Source organism: Notamacropus eugenii, chromosome 5 (genome assembly GCF_028372415.1).
Source record: "Notamacropus eugenii isolate mMacEug1 chromosome 5, mMacEug1.pri_v2, whole genome shotgun sequence".
Taxonomy (NCBI): Eukaryota; Metazoa; Chordata; class Mammalia; order Diprotodontia; family Macropodidae; genus Notamacropus; species Notamacropus eugenii.
In genome coordinates, this window is record NC_092876.1 from 96,329,644 (window position 1) to 96,341,673 (window position 12,030).

The 12,030-nt window shown below is 35.7% G+C and overlaps 1 protein-coding gene across 5 annotated transcripts in view; it reads left to right on the forward strand.

Annotated features, from left to right (window-relative positions):
* Nucleotides 1-12,030, forward strand: part of NUP98 (nucleoporin 98 and 96 precursor) — a 95,966-nt gene that overhangs the window by 11,292 nt on the left and 72,644 nt on the right. For 3 of the 5 annotated variants that reach the window (XM_072610260.1, XM_072610263.1, XM_072610262.1), the window contains exon 2: nucleotides 814-956. The exons of the other annotated variants lie outside the window; for them this stretch is intronic. The gene's annotated coding sequence lies outside the window, so the exon portion shown is untranslated. The remainder of the gene's footprint in view (nucleotides 1-813; nucleotides 957-12,030) is intronic. 5 annotated transcript variants of the gene reach the window in all.

Genomic DNA, 12,030 nt, shown 5'->3' on the forward strand with positions numbered 1-12,030 from the left:
TTAAGTCAAGGTGGCAAAGATTTATTTGCTTTTCAGTAGGCAAGAGTTGTTAGGGAACCTGCGATTTGAAAGGGGTACAGGTAAAGTTTATATAGTACATTCTATAGTAAAATGTCAAATATGATAACTAGGTGATTCAGGGCAGGATTAGGGGTTGGTTAAGGAGTGGTTAGTTCTTAAAGGAACATGCACTTTTAGTGTCTACTGCACAGGTATTTTACCAAGACTTCATGGGGAAATAGTCCACGGAGGGGCTACAGAGAGGTGTGGTTTTAGGCCTGAAACATCACTAAGCCAACTAACAGTCAGGGGTGACAGAAATACCCAGGCTGCTCCCATCAATGTCTTTTTAGGCAAGATAAACATAAGGAAGTATACATATATCTAAGTCTAGGATGCATATGATTGGTTAGTGAGCAGTAAATATCTTTATGATCCAGTACACAGTTCAGCCAGTACACAGCTGGTTCAAACTAATAAATTCTATAGGTGTAGCTAGCTACTATATCCGGAAGAGAGATCTGGGGCAGACTGGGGAGACTGGGGAGAAACTGCCTGGGATAGTGTTTTGAGGCTAGGGAGAAACTGATTTCTAGAGAGAAATGTGATATTAGAATTGGTGTTCAAGCACAGGCACCCAAGCATCCCATCAGTTGCACATTTTGATACCATCTTTCATATGTATGATTTTTCCTGTGTGTCTTATTCCTTTATTAAGTTGCAAATTTCTGGGCCATAGGGCTATGAATCCTGGGATTTCTAACCAGAAGAAACTTTATTATTATTTAATGCAAACCGTATCTTCCTTTTCAGTCATAGACTCATGGAATTGGAAAGCAGGTTATGCCAACCTCTCACCAAAAAATAAAATAAACAAAAAAATCCAAACCACAAAATAAAGTCACTGGAGGAATTAAGAAAGGCTTCACGCAAGAACCTAGGACTTTCAAGAAGAGGTGAGGAATGTACCAATCTCTCAACCACTGATGATTTTCATTGTGATTCTTAAAGTTTGTACCCACAACTGGACATTTACCCCCAAAGGCAGTCAGTCAAGTGGTAGGCACAAGACTGGATTAAGTTGGGTTAAAGTTACAATGCCAAAATCTAAAAAACTGACCTACTTAGTACCCAACACAAAAGTCCTTTGTAATGTAGCTTCCTGAATTCCCCTTTCCAATTAAAGAGATGACCTCTTTGACCTATGCTGCCCAAAGTGACCTAAAACTCCCTTCCCAAACTTAAGTTTTCGTTCCATAGTCACTTGGCTGACTGAGTGTTCCATTTATTCACCTGTCTATCAACTAAGCAATGGAGCCTCTTTCTTGTTATATTCCTTTAAGGAAGAGTGTGTGCACATGTACAATTGTGTGTTTAGGTGATTCATTATTAGGTCTATTGGGGCTATATGTGACTGAGGGCGGAAATGGATAGACTTAAGCTATATGACAGAAGAATAGGCATATTTAAATAAATTATATGAAAGACAATTAGACAGGTAAGGATAAATCACATAAGTGAATATAGTTTAAATCACTCTTACTTTCTTCCTAGAGAACCATCCCTAAGAAATTTTTAATAGATTTTTAGTGTGTAGGTTATAAGGTCAGTAAGAATTTGGGTAGCAAACTTACCACATCCTACAGAAAATTCTGAAATTGGAAGTAGATGCTAGCGTCCTTTCCTTAGATGTATGTAGATTTTTAATTGGTACAGAGAACCTTAGAGTCTAGTTAAATAGTCGACTAAGAAGGCAGTGCAAGGTTAGGGATTAGGTGGGTTAAAAGTATTTAAACATTTAGAAAGTCAAGTCAGGACTTGAACTTACATCTCCTGGTTCCCTGACTAGTGCCTCTTCTACTACTCTTTATGGTCACTTTTAGTCCCTCTATCCCTTGTACTCCAGGCTCCAGCCAAACCAGGCTGTGTGTTATTCTCTGTGTGGGACATTCCAGTTCTTCCAAGGTACTTTTGCACAGATTGCTTCCAACATCTGCAGTGCTCACCCTCTTCACTTCTAACTCTTGGAATCCTTTGGTTCCCATCCAGGGCTAGCTTCTCAAGTACTATCTTCTTCAAAAGGCTTTTGCCCAAGTTGTTAGTGTTTCTCTTAATCATTGTCATTTTTTTCTTTTATATACATATATATGTATACATAAAATCTATATTTGCTCATCAGTGAACATATTGTATTCCCCTACAAGAAAAGCTCCTCAAGGACAGGAACTGTTTCACTTTTGTGTCGTATCCTTATGTCTGTTGTATGCCCCATTACTGTGCCTGGCCAATGTAGTAGATGTTAATAAATGCTTTTTTGCTAATTGAGGATATATCCTGAGAGGGTAGACATTTTTCCTATATTATTGTTTTTAAAGGTAGTTGAGTATTGTAAAAATTGAAGACATATCCCGTATCATGAGAGGAAATTGGGTTATTCTAAAACTTGAGCATAAGGTTATCTTTTTATAAAAAGCTACTTGGAATTCCTGTGTTCTTGGGTTTAAACTTTGAAATGGTGGAGCCAACTGGGTTTATACATGGCATGGAGGTTGTAAGGAAAATGCTTTTACAAATTTAAAAATGACTATATGTACAACTTTAAAATGCCATGAAATGGAGGGAAGGTTGTTTTGTTACTAAGAATATTTCCAGATCAAGAAGAGAAGCTTTGACTATGGGGAGATGGGCTTCTTTGTAGGGGTCTTTAGAATGGAGTTAAATCTCTGCATAAGTTTTTGGTCTTGAGGATTTGGACTGGATTAACTTTCTTTATTATATGCATAGATTGTTAGAACTAGAACGGACTTAATTTGGCTTAGAAAGTGTATTGTACATTCTAATGAGTGATAAAAATTATTGTTGCAGCCTCCTCTATTTATGAGTGATGACACTGAGGTTCAGAAAGGCTCACACCACTCATTAAGCAGCCATGTTAAGGTTAGGACTCAGATGTTTTGCCTTCTTAGCCCACAGTTTTTCTACTGAATCTTGATGTGGACTTTCTTGCTTATTTCATTCTTTTCCTATTATTGAAGATGCTCATCAAAAAATGTTCTCAGATTTCTCTTCAGGAAGTGCTCCTTTGTGTGACTTTGGACAAGTCACTTAACCTATCTGGGCTTCATCTCTGAAAAAGAGCAGTTAGAGTAAATGATTCTTGAGGCCTTTTCTTGCTCTGTCTAGCTCTATGATCCTTCACCCCTAGAAATCAATCTTAAAATGTCAGGTGATCCATAATTTTCCATCTTATTATTATAGTTCATATTTATATATTGCTTAACAGTTTACAAAGTACATTACAGTAATTATCTTAGCATAATAGTTTTTTGAAGTGAATGGGAAAGGTATAATTCCATTTTCTAGATGAGGAAAATTCATGATGGAATGTTAAAGTTCAGTAAGTTAAAACTCACATAGGAAGTCATCACCAGAGATGATTAATTTACTATTAATAAAGATTTTAAATTGAATGTTAACATTAGGAGCTAGACTATTGTTCAGTTGGTAGAGCTTGATGCTAATAAAGTTCCTAATGGCTCTAGTCCCTGTCAAGGTCCACAGAGCTCTGATCCATATCCATTGACTCATAATTGTAGCAAATGGACACTATTCTTATTGTTATTAACAGTTCAACATTTATATGATATTTTAAGGTTTGCAAGGAGTTGGGGGAGAATGGGTAGCTTAGGGCAGACTTATAGTTTATGGAAACGTGCCTCAGAGTATATCAGATAGTAATAGGATATTTGTAGATTAAGCAGTATTTTAGATATGAAAAGTAGTCTGAGATTATGATGTACTTTAGAAACCTAACAGAACCATAGAATGTACATTAAATGGAATGAACACATATAAATAATACCTGTCACAGCTGTCAGCTTCAGTTTTTCCCATGTGGGCATGAATTAACTCAGTCAGAATTCAGTAGGTCTGTTGAAGGGTGGCAGTAAAGTCTTTTTGCCAAAGACATCTACAACTCTATACAACTCTGTAAGAAAGGGGAGTTAGAGACCAATTGTGGTGGTGAAGGGTATATAATCCGGTTGACTGTGTTCTATAAATGACTATAATCTGTTTGATATATTATCTGGTTGACATTTGATAAAATATAAAGGGAATAGAATTTAGAGCAAGTATTACCTCCAATATTCAGTGTTGAAAGATAAATGGAGTAACAAGCTTAAGAAAGATTAGGGGTCTTCCATAAATAGTGTGTCTACCTTGAGTGTGGGTGAGTAAAAATAGATCATTAATCCTTAGGTACTGGAGGGCTTGATATAATAATATATTTTTATTTCTTTGAAAACTGCCATTTACCTGTGCAGGTTTGAAGAAGTGGGCATTCATTTGGATAGGTTATTAAGGACTCTAATTCAGCAAATGTTTGCTTCACACTGAGGGCAAGGCCTCAGACTAGTTGTGAGGAGCAGGAACTGGTAAGTGAGGCATAGTCTCTGCTTTCTAGAAGCTTATCATTTGACAGATAAGGAAATGACTGGTGTTGGAATTCCTTCCACTGATAACAGAATTTAGCCCTTTCATACATTAGAATTTGGCCCTTTCATATATTCTCACCTTGTTATTCTTTACAAAGTAAAAGACTCTTCTGCTGTTTCAGAAGTAACATTTTAGCATTTGTGCTCTTCTTTCATCTTAACTTCTTGTTTGAGTCACCTTGTTTGAGGAGGGTAGGTGTATTAAACATTCCCCTAGTCCTAAAAGTTGGTAATGAGGGTCATTATTAGGGTGTTGTCAGTAGAAATAGGAAAAGGGAGGTGGGGTTTGTTGTATAGGTGGAATTCACAGGATGTACAAATCAGTTACATTTGGGAGATAAAAGTGAAATCAGTTGTGAATAGTAGTGTCACAGACAGAAATAGTGAAATCAAGAGGAAGAGGAGGGGAAAATTTAAAGAAAGCTTAGTTTTTGTACACTTTTGAGCTTGAGGTGATGGATGATCAAGTAGAGATAGTCTGATAGCACATAGAGTTTAGAAGAAAGGCTTTGGAAATCATTGGCATAATAGTGCTAATTGGAAGCTGAGAAGGTGAAACTGCCATGGGTGTGAATTGGTGTGAATTGAGAAAAGATACTCTTGGGGAATATTCATTATTTGACTGGGAAGAAAATGAACATCCTGTAAAGAAAACAGAGTATGAATGGTTAAAGAGGAGCATGTGGCATTTTGGAAGTCTAGGGAGGGGAGTAGTCAGAACTATAGGAGGATGTGGCTGTCACATTTGACAGTTAGGTCATTTGGTGGCAGCAATTTCCATGGAATGGGACTGGATAAGAAGCCAGATAAGATAAGACTGAAGAAAGAGAGTGGGTGGTTAGAAGGTAGAGGCATTGGGCATAAACTTTATTAGTAAATGGGGGGGGGGGGGGGGATGGTTTGAGAGCTAGGTAGAATAGAAGGCTGAAATTAAGGGATTTTTAGGTTTGGACATACCTGAACATGCTACTGGGCAGATAGGATAGTGACAAGGGAATGAATAAGAGGAGGGAATGATTTCTGTAGCAAGACCTTAGAGGAGGTGGGAGAGAATGGTTTCTGAGAGCTAAGGTTGAGGGATTGGCATTGGTGGATATTTTTGTTAACCAGGAGACCTAAAGAGAATGCTGATGCCAAGAAAGTTTGACGGATAGAGGAAAGGTACTGAGGCAGTTGAAATTATGTGGTCTTCTTAGTCTTCCCAGAAAAATAGGAGGTTGGGTCATCTATTATAAATGAAACATGAAAATGACAGATTGTGTGATCAGGCATTAGATATTGAAGTAGAAGTGAATGAAATGTATTGGGATAATTAAAATATGACAAGGAAGTGAAGAGGTTTAATTTATATAAGGGTGAGTCAGAGGAATAGGCATTTGTAAAGGAAGTAGAATTTCAAAGTTTTTATATTAGAGGTGGTACATTTGGTAACCTTCTTTTAAAACCTTTTTGAAATCTTTTTCTTTTGCATCACCTTTACTTAATATTTCTCTCTCCACTCCTCTACTGAGTGTAACAAAGAAATTCAGTATAATCAATCTACAAATGCATCCAGTGAGTCTGACATGCAATATTTAATTCTGAGAGACCTACATAGAAGGGAAAGGCAGTGGTGGTGGTGGTATAGTTCTTAACTCTTCTGCAGGGTCAAGCTTCATTTTTGGTCCTTATAATTACATAGCATTCAACTTGATATTTTTTTATAATTGTTGTAGTAAATATATTTTTTCCTGGTTTTGCTTACTTGACTCTGCATCATCAATTTGTTATAGTGGCTGCTAGGTAGCATGTGAATAGAGTGCTTGACCCCAGAGTCACAAAGACCTGAGTTGAAATGTAGTTTTAGATGACTACTTAACTGTGTGACTCTGGGCAAGTCATTTCACCTTTACCTGCCTCAGTTTCCTCAACTATGAATAGGGATAATAATAGCATCTACATTTGGGGTTCTTGTTAAGATCAAATGAGATAATATTGTGTAAAGGAGTTTAATTAGCACATGGTTTGAAGTAATGGGCACTTATTAAATGCTTGTTCCTCCCACTCTTCTCTAGTTTCTTCATATTTTTCTTTTCATATAACAGTAATATTGTACTACATCCATGTGCTGCATGCACTTTGTCTAGCCGTTTCCCATATAACACCACTTGTTTCCTCAGCTTCTACTGCTTTGTTGGTAAATACCCCTGGAAGAAGCCTTCACATTTGTTATCTAATCTCAACCTTACTGTAACCCTTTTTTTCTTTTATAACTGATTCTGGACCACACTCCATTCCTTGCTTCAGTTGTTTCAAATCTTCTCTCCTTTCCCTGAATCTTTATATTTTTTATATGACCCTCTTCCCAACTCTTCTCAGCAAAATATTTTTTTTCCTACCTTCCTGAGAAAACAAAGGTCAAACACTGTGAGTTTTCTATTTCCCCCTCCCTCTTTCAAAACCTTTTTATATTGTTTTCCTTCTCTGGTCCACTCTCTGAAGAAGAGGTGACTCTTTTTCATGTAAAATCTTTGATCTGATCTCTTCCCATCTCCTTCAGGAATTAAAACTCCTCACTCATTCCCTTTTTTGTCTCATTTTATACTTGTTTTCTTTATTAAAAAAAAATTCTGACCTTAATAAAGACCAAAACAAATCAAACATTTTCATAATTGCAGATCTCTTATATTATAACTTGCTTTTAAGTATACAATGAATTCAACATCTAACTTTCAAAACTACTTGTTAATGATTCTTTCTGACCTGTTCTCGTTGCATTTTAGTTGTTACACAAAAATATTTATTGGTATTGTTTGTTTTACATAAGATATACTTTTACATAAGATACAGTTCTAATGTACTTCTAATGTACTCTTCTTCCCCTCCCAGAGAGATGTCCTGTAAAATAAAAAAAATGAAGGGGGGAGGAATAGATCATGGAAGCTAACCAACACAAACATGTCTGACATATACAGTATCCCAAACTCATAATCTCTCACCTCTGAAGAGGGAAGGTTAGTGTACTCTCACATCTTTTTGGGGTCTTAACTGGGTCATGATAGTTCTACAACATTCTGTGTAGATTGTTTTAACATTCTTGCAATTCTTCTATGCATATAAAACAATGTTTCAGTGACATTTGTTTCCTTTTTTGTTTCTTTGTCACTCTGTTCCTATCTCCTTTCCCTCTTTTATCTCACCTAATTTTCCCCACCAATTGGGAAAAAAAGTAAAACAAAGTCAAGCAAAACAGATTCCTACATTGTCTGTGCCCAAAATGTATGTTTTATTCTGCATCTTGGGTCCATTATTTAGCAGTTAGTAGGTGGGTAGTAAGCTTTATCAGCCCTGTGGCATCTTGTTTGGTCATTTTATCTTAGTCTTTTAAAATTGTATAAATTTTTTTCTTGGTTCGTTCTGCATCAGTTAATAAAAGTCTTTTTAGGTTTCTCTGAAACCATCCCTTTCATCATTTAATATTCCGTTACATTCATATGCCATAATTTGTTCAGCCATTCCCCAGTTCAGCCATACCCTTTAGTTTCCATTTCTTAACTATCACCAGAAGAGGTGCTATATGTATATTTTGTATTTAGGGGTCTCATTTTCATCTTTCTTTGATATCTTTGGAATATATAAGTATAGTAAGTATCATTACATCAAAGGTATACACAGCATAGTAAGTTTTGGGACATAGTTTCAAATTGCTACCTGGAATTGTCCCAGCTTGTCATCGATCTCTTCTTGCCAATTGATTCTCTGATATCTGCCAATATTTCCAGGTCCACCCCATCTACAAACTTTTCTTTAACTCTCCCATACTATTCTAACCTATTTTCTCTTGTCTATTTCTCAGACTAAATCCTAGAAAAAGTCTTCTATAATCATAGGCTCATTAGGACTTCTCAGTCCTCTGAAATTAGCCTTCTGACCCCCAAATTGGATTGAAAATGCCATATCCATATCTTGTTTTAGTTTTCAATATTGTTAACTTCTCTTCCTAGAGGAGAATCTTCCCTTGGCTCTTGCGACACTACTTTCTTCTGGTTCTTTGTCTACTTGGGTGGTAAACCACCAACACCTCAAGCTCAGAATGTTCAATTAACTCAATATTTTCTTTAAATCTGTCCTTCCAAATCAACTTTTTTTTTGAAGGTACAGTACCTCAAGCTCAGAATATTCAGTTAACTCAATATTTTCTTTAAATCTGTCCTTCCAAACCAACTTTTTTTTTTTGAAGGTGTAACACCTCAAGCTCAGAATGTTCAATAAACTCAATATTTTCTTTAAATTTGTCCTTCCAAACCAACTTTTTTTTTTGAAGGTGCCACTCAGGTTAGAAACAGAAGTTCAATTCCTTGAATAAATGAAAAAACATTTATCAAGCACTTAACATGTACAGAATACTATAGTAAATGCTGAGGATACAGATAGAAAAGTGAGATAATCCCTGCCCTCCAGAAGCTTATGTTTCTTTTTCCTTATCCCTATTCTCCAATCTAAATAGTCTCATTGACTACTTCTACAAGTAGTAGTACTTCTACTACTTCTGTCTGTCTTCTCCTTTTTAGCTGTGCTGGTTCAGTCCTTCATCATTTCCATGTTGCTCCTTAATTGGTCTTCCTAACTCCCTGTCACACAACTACCAGAAATAATTTTCTCAAAACAGGTATAACTCCATTCAGAAATCCCAATTCCTTCATTCCTCTAGATGAAAATACAAACCCATGCCTGATATTTGAAGCCCTTGGCAATATAATTTCAACTCTTTCTTCCACACTTATATTTTTCCCATTAATTCATATTCAGTCAAACTGACCTACTGGCTATTCATTGCAGTTTGCATTCATTCTAATTTTTGTGGCTTCTTCCATTTTCTTTTTCCATTACTTCCTCATTTGCCTAGAATACAATCCCTCATCACCTCTGTCTCCTAGAATCTTTAGCATCCTTCAAGGATCAGTTCAGGCATTACCTTTCCCTTGAAGTGCTGCTCAATTGTCTGTGTACACTTACCATCTTTAAAAAAGGTTGTATCTATTTCTGAGTGTGTATGTTATATCTTTCCCAATAGAAAAAGTTCCTTGATGAAGAAGGGATTGATTAGTTTTAGCCTTGAAACCCCTACTTAACATAGTAGCATCATAAGAACATAGATTCAGAGTTGGAAACGACTTTAGGAAATCATATGGTCCATATACTCTCCTGAATCATTTTTTTTGTTCAGTCATGTCCTGCTCTCTGTCACCCCATTTGGAGTATTTTTGGCAAAGATTCTGGAGTAATTTGCCATTTCCTTCTCCAGTTCATTTTATAGATGAGAAAACTGAGGCCAGCATGATTAAATAATTTGACCAGGATCACACAACTATTAAGTGTCCGAGGCCTGATTCGATCTCAGGAAGATAGGTCTTCTGACAGTCAGGCCTGGCACTCTATCCTCTGCCACCTAGCTGCCCTTTTTAAACAGGTTAGTAAACTGAGGAACAAGTGATATTGACTTTTCCAAGGTAACAGAAGGGTTAAGTAGCAGAGTCCAGATTCAAATCCAGGCCTTCTCCCCTCTAGTGTTATTTTGTACTACTTTGCTTCTCATGCTTACTGAATTGAATTGCTCAGGATTATGGGAATACCAATGCAAGAGGAAGTAGAGTGGTATATCATGTCCCTCTGTGGAACCTGATAGAGAATTTTCAGTTAATCTTCCCCAGCGTTGTAAGTGGAAGTGCATGTTTTCTTTTTTATTATGAACTTGACAAATATCAACACAATAGTAATAATAATAGCATTTTTATGTAGCAGTTTCAATTAGTGCTTTATAAGTGCTTTACAAATATTTGTATATTATCTCATATGTATGATTTTTAATGGTTTTCTCAGTTAATGTAAAAATTTTTAACATTTTGGGTTCCAAATTCCCTCTGTCTTTCCTTTCCTTGAGAAGACAAGCATTTTGATACAGATTGTACATGTGCAGTTATGCAAAACATATTTCCATATTAGCCATGTTGCAAAAGAGAACACAGACTAAAAATCCCCCAAACTAAGAAAAATAAAGTGAAAGAAAAATATGCTTTCATCTGCATGCTGACTCTATCAGTTCTTTCTCTGGAGGTGGATAACATTTTTTTTGTCATAAGTCCTTCAGAATTGGTACTGATACCTAAACCAGGAAAAACAAATAAAATTATAGAGCAATTTCTCTAATGAATATTGATACAAAAATCTTAAATAAAATAACTAAGAAACTGCAACAATATATCACTAAGATTATACATAATGACCAAGTGAGAATTATTTCAGGAATGCAGGGCTGATTCAATATAAGGAAAACTATTAACGTAATTGATCATATCAGTAACAGAAGTAGCAGCAATCACATTATTTTTAGATGCAGAAAAAAGCTTTTGACAAAATACAACACTCTTTTCTATTAAAAACACTTGAAAAGCATAGTATCAATGGATTTTTCCTTAAACTAATAAGGAGCATCTATCTAAAATCACTAGCAGGCATTATCTGTAACAGGGATAAACTAGGAGCCTTCCTAGTAAGTACAGGAATGACACAACGTTCTCCAGTATCACCAACGTTATTCATAATTGTACTAGCAATGTTAGCAGTAAGAGAAGAAAAAGAAATCAAAAGGAAACAGAATGGGCAATAAGGTAGTAAAACTCTTTTGTAGCCAAGATTAAAAAATCCTAGAGATTTAATTTTAAAAACTAGTTCTAACAATTATTTTATACAATAAACACACATAAATTATCAGCATTTCCGTATGTCACTAGTGAAGCCCCACAAGAAGAGATAGTGAAAGGATTTGTTCTGTGAAACTCGGACTCAATCACAATTCCACACCCAAAGACTTAAAAGGCCACATGTGGCCTTGAGACTGCAGATTCTTCACCTCTAGAATAGATTAGTGTGTTACACCATTTACCAAGAAAAGGTCAAAATGAGTACATGACCTAGATATAAAGGGAGATATAAATAAATTAGGAGGACATGGCACATATTACCTATCAGATGTATATGAGAAAAATTTATGAATAACCAGGAACTATACTGTGAGATGTAAAATGGATAATTTTATTTACATCAAATTTAAAAGATTTTGTACAGATAAGACCAAAGTAGCCAAGATTGGAAGGAAAGCAGAAAATTGAAAAATTTTTTTATAAACTGTTTGTCAACCTCATTTCTCAAATACATAGACAACGTTGTCAAATTTATAAGAATAGGAGTCATTCCTCAATTGATAAAGGATTTGAACAGGAAGTTTTTGGAGGAAGAAATTAAAGCTATGTATAGTCATATTAAAAAAAAGATGCTCTAAGTCCTTATTGATTAGAGAAATAGATATTAAAACAACTTTGAGATATTATACCTATCAGATTGGCTAAAATGATAGAAGGGAAAAATGACAGATGTTGATGAGGATGTGGAAAAAACAGGACATTAATACACTGTTGGCAGAACTGTGAGCTGATCCAAACATTTTGGAGAGCAATCTGGAATTATGCCTAGTATAACCCTTTGACACAGGAATGCC